The sequence below is a fragment of the Alosa sapidissima genome, chromosome 19 (assembly GCF_018492685.1).
Source record: "Alosa sapidissima isolate fAloSap1 chromosome 19, fAloSap1.pri, whole genome shotgun sequence".
NCBI lineage: Eukaryota > Metazoa > Chordata > Actinopteri > Clupeiformes > Clupeidae > Alosa > Alosa sapidissima.
The window spans coordinates 29,805,047-29,811,046 of record NC_055975.1 but is presented as its reverse complement, the minus strand read 5'-3'; positions in this window follow the sequence as shown (position 1 = coordinate 29,811,046).

Below are 6,000 nucleotides of genomic sequence, written 5' to 3'. Positions count from 1 at the left end.
TGACAAGGCTGTGGATAGGAGGAGATGCTACCCAGCTAATGTGTGTGTGTGTGTGTGTGTGTGTGTGTGTGTGTGACAAGGCTGTGGATAGGAGGAGATGCTACCCAGCTTGTGTGTGTGTGTGGTGTGGTGTGTGTGTGTGTGTGGTGTGTGACAAGGCTGTGGATAGGAGGAGATGCTACCCAGCTAACGTGTGTGTGGTGTGTGTGTGTGTGGTGTGTGACAAGGCTGTGGATAGGAGGAGATGCTACCCAGCTAACGTGTGCGTGTGTGTGTGGTGTGTGTGGTGTGTGACAAGGCTGTGGATAGGAGGAGATGCTACCCAGCTAACGTGTGGTGTGTGTGTGTGTGTGTGTGTGTGTGGTGTGTGACAAGGCTGTGGATAGGAGGAGATGCTACCCAGCTAACGTGTGGTGTGTGTGTGGTGTGTGTGTGTGGTGTGTGACAAGGCTGTGGATAGGAGGAGATGCTACCCAGCTAATGTGTGTGGTGTGTGTGTGTGTGGTGTGTGACAAGGCTGTGGATAGGAGGAGATGCTACCCAGCTAACGTGTGCGTGTGTGTGTGTGTGGTGTGTGTGTGTGAGATGCTACCCAGCTAGCGTAGCGTGGAAACTAGCGGCTGTAGTATAGAGGGAGATGCTATCCAGCTAGCGTAGCGTGGAGACTAGAGGCTGTAGAGGGAGATGCTACCCAGCTAGCGTAGCGTGGAGACTAGAGGCTGTAGAGGGAGATGCTACCCAGCTAGCGTAGCGTGGAGACTAGAGGCTGTAGAGGGAGTGTGTGTGTGTGTGTGCAGGAGACCCGGCGATTATACACTGACAGACAGAGGAGGACGTTGGGATAACTGCAGCTGTGTGTGTGTATGTGCAGCTCCACCTGTGTATGCGTATATTTGTGTGTGTGTGTCTGTGCAGCTCCACCTGTGTATGCGTATATTTGTGTGTGTGTGTGTGTGTGTGTGTGTGTGTGTGTGTGTGTGTGTGTGTGTCTCTGTGGACCTAACCTGCTCATGGAGTCTTCTCCAGTACATGCCGAACAATACAATGTCCAACACAGGCACAGCCTCCCTAACTTAGTCATCTACCAGCACTCACCTCATGTACCCTCGCTCTGTGGAGTGTGTGTTGTCGTCCTCACTATGAGAGTGACTGTGTGAGTGTGTGTGTGAGAGAGAAAGAGTGCCTGTTTTCCCTGTTAGTGAGAGAGAGTGTGTGTGTGTTAGGGTGTGTGCGTGCCTATTCTCACTGTTAGGGGGTGTGTTTGTGTGTGTGTGTGTGTGTGTGCGTGCCCGTCTGTAGCCCAAACAATCCTCCTCTGTCCCAGCTCGGTCTGCAGGCTTCTCCAAATAAAGGCAGGAGTGCAGCACAGGCTCCTGTCTGAGGAACGCAACTCCTCCTCACACCTCTCCAACACACACACACACACACACACACACACACACACGCTGTTCCGCTTCTCTCCCAGGAACGCACCGCACACGCACACACACACACACACATACTCTGCTCACAACCAAAGGAAGTCAACACGCACTTCTCCCACACACACACACACACACACACACACTCTTCCACTCACGACTGAAGGAGACGCATCCAGTTAAACACACAAGTTTCCCTGTGGAGAGAGAACACTGTGAAGTGAACAGCAGATGCATGACCGATTGAGCAGGTCAGTGTGTACATGCGTGTGTGTGTGTGTGTGTGTGTGTGTGTGTGCCCTGTTCATGATGTTAGTGTGTGTTTTTCACCACGTTAGTGTGTGTTATTGAAGAGCTCAGTGTGGGTTATGCAGTGTGTGTGAGGGAGAGAGGAGGAAAGAGGAATCACAGTGCACACAGCAAACACAAGCGCTGACCACCAGCAGACACTAATAGATGTGTGTGTGTGTGTGTGTGTCATTATATTAGTGTCAGGGTTCCCACGGGTCATGGAATTTCTGGAATATCATGAAATTTTGGAAAGTCTATTCCAGACATGGAAAGTAAGGAAATTTTATCATTTTGGGGGCAAAGAATATCAGGGAATTTTGAATTCAGAATTGGTGGATATCTGGTTATTAGCTTTGCTGCTTGCTTGAGTACTGTAGTTGTGGTTAGCCCAACTTTGTTCATTCAATACCCATTTATGCATCTCTCTCTCTAAAAAAAAATTCTAAAAGAAATTCTACGCTACACGACTGTTCTGAAATCTTGTACCCTTCATTATAAAGTAGGTCATGGAAATTTAGTTTTTTAGTCAGGGAAAAGTCATGGAATTTTACATTTCACTTAGAGTGGGAACCCTGTAGTGTGTGCTGTTGAGAAGCTCTGTGTGTGTGTGTGTGTGTGTGTGTGTGTGTGCGTGCGTGCTGGTCGCACTGCTCAGTGAGTGTGTGCTCCATGTGTGTCTGAAATCACGTTAAACTCAAGGAGGTTTGCGTGTTCAGGTTAAACTCAAGGAGGTTTGCGTGTTCAGGTTTAACTCAAGGAGGTTTGCATGTTCAGGTTTAAACTCAAGGAGGTTTGCATGTTCAGGTTTAAACTCAAGGAGGTTTGCATGTTCAGGTTAAACTCAAGGAGGGTTGCGTGTTCAGGTTAAACTCAAGGAGGGTTGCGTGTTCAGGTTAAACTCAAGGAGGGTTGCGTGTTCAGGTTTAACTCAGTACAGCACAATGAAGGTGGAGACAGTGAAGCCTATTGGATAGGAGCCTTACGAGCTCTGCTCAGTCCGTTAAAGGCTGAAATCTATTGGATACCTTACGAGCTCTGCTCAGTCCGTTAAAGGCTGAAATGTTTGGACCAGTCTGTCTCCTGTAGACATGTTGCAGAGTTGAAGTGTTGCATCATTAAAGCTTTGTGTGTGTGTGTGTGTGTGTGTGTGTGTGTGTGTGTGTGTGTGTGTGTGTGTAGGCAGAAACTCTTTGGCTAAGTGAAGCGTGTATGTCTGTTATGACTGGGAAGTGTTGAGAGCCTTAACTTAGGATGAAGTGTGTGTGTGTGTGTGTGTGTTGAGTTCTTATAAGTGTTGATAGGTGTTTGGGGTCATCATCACAGGTGCAGTTCCTGTGTGTGTGAGAGAGGGAGAGATGCCTATGTGTTTGCTCTCCTAATACTTCCTGGATTCAATTAAACCAGGCTTAGAGCTGGTCTTATGGACGTCCAATGAAACCAGTTGTAGAGGTGGTCTTATGGAGATCTATTTAAACCAGGCTTAGAGCTGGTCTTATGGACGTCCAATGAAACCAGTTGTAGAGGTGGTCTTATGGAGATCTATTTAAACCAGGCTTAGAGCTGGTCTTATGGAGATCTATTTAAACCAGGTGTAGGTCAGGATCTTTAAGGCTCTGTGTGTATGTGGGGGTTTGTTATGGTGTGTGTATGTGGAGGTTTGTTATTATGGTGTGTGTGTATGTGGAGTTTTGTTGTGGTGTGTGTATGTGGGGGTTTGTTATGGTGTGTGTATGTGGGGGTTTGTTATGGTGTGCTTACCTCACACCCTCATCTATTCTAGTGTGTGTGTGTGTGTGTGTGTGTGTCAGCCCAGCTGCGAGGTATCTTAGTGCTTAGCGATGAGAACATGTCAACATCTCAGTGGTTGCTAAGGACCAGCGGGGAACTCCCTTCCTCCTATACAGAAAACCAGACAGGAGAAGTGTGTGTGTGTGTGTGTGTGTGTGTGTGTGTGTGTGTGTGTGTGTCCTGGGTAACTGCTGTCCCCTAGTCAGTCCTGTGCACTGTGTGAACACGGCGATGCCTTCAGGATGGCTGAGTACTCTGTACAGTATACTCCCGTGTTGTCTTGGATATAAACACGGTTACCCATGGCTGCCCACAGTTACCCATAATCCATCTGTGTGATGGGTGCATTCATACTTTGTGTTGCCAGTTCCTGTAATGTAGAAGTGGTGTCCACTTTACCGCTCTGTCTGCCTGTCTGTCTGTCTGTCTGTCTGTCTCAGTGTGTTTATGTTGGTGTCTGCTCTCTAAATTCTGCACAGACAGACATTCAGGTGTGCGAGTGTGTTGGTGAGTGTGTGTGTGTGTGTGTGTGTGTGTGTGTGTGTGTGTGTGTGTGTTGGTGTTTGCTCTCTCTACTCTGCACAGACAGACATTCAGGTGTGCGAGTGTGTTGGTGAGTGTGTGTGTGTGTGTGTGTGTGTGTGTGTGTGTGTTGGTGTTTGCTCTCTCTACTCTGCACAGACAGACATTCAGGCGCGCCGGCAGACGGAGATAAACATAAACATAAACATAAACGCAAACAACATGGTGCATGGCTCCTCCCACACACACACGCTATTCCTGCTCTGGGGAGGTGAAGGAAAGGTTATTTGTGTGTGTGTGTGTGTGTGTGAAGGGGTGGTGGGTGTGTGTGTGAAGGGGTGGTGTGTGTGTGGGTGTGTGTGAAGGGGTGGTGTGTGTGTGTGTGAAGGGGTGGTGTATCTTGTGAATTTATTTTTGACGAGCTCCATGTGAGACTGCAACAAACAGGGAGACTGTAAAATCTGTGTGTGTGTGTGTGTGTGTTTGTATGTGTGTATACGAGTGTGTGTTTGTATACCTGTGTGTGTGTCTGTGTGTGTGTGCATGCATGCACACACAGTTGTGTAAACATTCATATACTTGCGTGTGTGTGTGTTTGTATGTGTGTTTGTATACCTGTGTGTGTGCGTGTGTGTGTGTGTGTGTGTGCATGCACACGCAGTTGTGTGTAAACATTCATATTTGCGTGTGTGTGTGTGTGTGTGTGTGTGTCCAGTCAGAACAGGAACTGGCGTAGTGATGGATGACTGTGAAAGAGACAGAAACATGGAGTCGAGAGAAAAGGCCAAACTAGCACAGAACACAGAACACAGAACACTGAGGACTAACACATGCAAGGGAGGAGAGAAAGGATCAACAGAAAAGGAAGAGGCAAAAGTGACAGGTACTTGGAGAGGGAGAGAAGGAGGGAGGGTGAGTTAGAAAGAGAGAGAAAGAAAAGGAGAGAGCATTAGAGTGAAGGAAGGAGGGAGGGAGAGTTAGAGAGAGAGAGTGAAGGAGGGAGGTAGAGAGAGAGAGTGAAGGAGGGAGGTAGGGAGAGTGAGAGTCCATGAGCATGTGCGCATGATTACACTGCAGAATAAACACAACTTGACCACTCCCACACAGAGTCTTGCTGCCAGTCAGATTACTTGACCACTCCCACACAGAGTCTTGCTGCCAATCAGATTACTTGTTGCCTTATTGGGGCGTCTGTATGGAGGTAGGAGGTGTGTGTGTGTGTGTGTGAGAGAGAGTGTGTGTGTGTGAGAGAGACTGACAGAAAGAAAGAGAGGGTGTTGCACTGATATGGAGAAATAGTTCATCTGGTGTAAACATTGGTGTGTGTGTGAGAGAGAGAGTCTGGCAAAGTGTAATGGTGATCTAGTAACGTGTGTGAGAGAGAGAGAGAGAGAGAGAGAGCTAGGGAGAGCAACACTGGTTTCTGGAGTAAATTTGTCTTTGAAGGGAAGAGAAACACGCCGGTGCTTGTCTGATTGAAACATTTCTGTGTGTGTGTGTGTGTGTGTGTGTGTGTGTGTGTGTGTGTTTGTTCAGTGCTCCTCCTGGTTTCTCCATCCCAGCATTCCTCTGGAGAGTGTGCCACTAGCGTCTCGTGTTACTGTTAGCGTGTGGCTGAAGCTCACTCTCAGACTGTGCTGTTAGCGTGTGGCTGTGCTGTTAGCGTGTGCTATTAGCGAGTGCTGTGCTGTTAGCGTGTGGCTGTACTGTTAGCGTGTGGCTGTACTGTTAGCGTGTGGCTGTACTGTTAGCGTGTGGCTGTGCTGAAGCTCACTCACACACTGTACTGTTAGCATATTGAGGCTGGCTATCAGACCAGGGACAACCTGCGGCTTGAGGCCACATGCGGACCTTTAGCTCCTCCCCAGTGGCTCCCTGGCTTACCCTAAATATTTTTGACAGAATTATTTTTATTTCTGGTAAAAAAATGGCCCTTTTAAGAGAAAAGGTTGTTGACCCCTGTGTCAGACTGTGCTGT